The sequence below is a fragment of the Chrysochloris asiatica genome, unplaced genomic scaffold, assembly GCF_000296735.1.
Source record: "Chrysochloris asiatica unplaced genomic scaffold, ChrAsi1.0 scaffold00089, whole genome shotgun sequence".
Lineage (NCBI taxonomy): Eukaryota > Metazoa > Chordata > Mammalia > Afrosoricida > Chrysochloridae > Chrysochloris > Chrysochloris asiatica.
In genome coordinates, this window is record NW_006408607.1 from 2,659,414 (window position 1) to 2,659,895 (window position 482).

Genomic DNA, 482 nt, shown 5'->3' on the forward strand with positions numbered 1-482 from the left:
TCTGACGTCATCAGGCACGGACTGTGCCTGCCTGAGCCACTTCTGCCCTGCCCAGTCGACCCGTGTCCGCCAGCCAGCGGACCCCCCACCCCAGCACAGTCCGACCATGTTCTCGGGGCACGCCGGGTACCGCACACACAGGGGAGCAGCTCCCCTCCTGCCCGAGCCGCATCCCACGGGCCTGCCAGACGTGTGAAAGCGAGCGACCCGCCTCCCGCTGAACCTAGCAGCGTTCCTCAGGCCTGCCGGGCGTGCACCAGAAAACAGCTCACCTCACGCTCAACTGAACCGCGGGGCGCAGGGGCAGGCAGCCCCCCTCCTGCCGCGAGCACCCACTGGAGAACCCCTTTTGGGTCTCCCCTTTATTTTTATTATTATTTTTTATCTTAAAGGTTCAGCAGGAGCCCCGACATGGCTCTGAGGGCTGGGGTGCCACTACAAGGTCACCTGAATTACAGGGTCAGTGGTCCACGCCCACCAAC

The 482-nt window shown here is 63.5% G+C and overlaps 1 pseudogene; it reads left to right on the forward strand.

Annotated features, from left to right (window-relative positions):
• Positions 1 to 196, forward strand: part of LOC102828672 — an 80,542-nt pseudogene extending 80,346 nt beyond the window's left edge.
• The last annotated feature ends 286 nt before the right edge of the window (positions 197 to 482 follow it).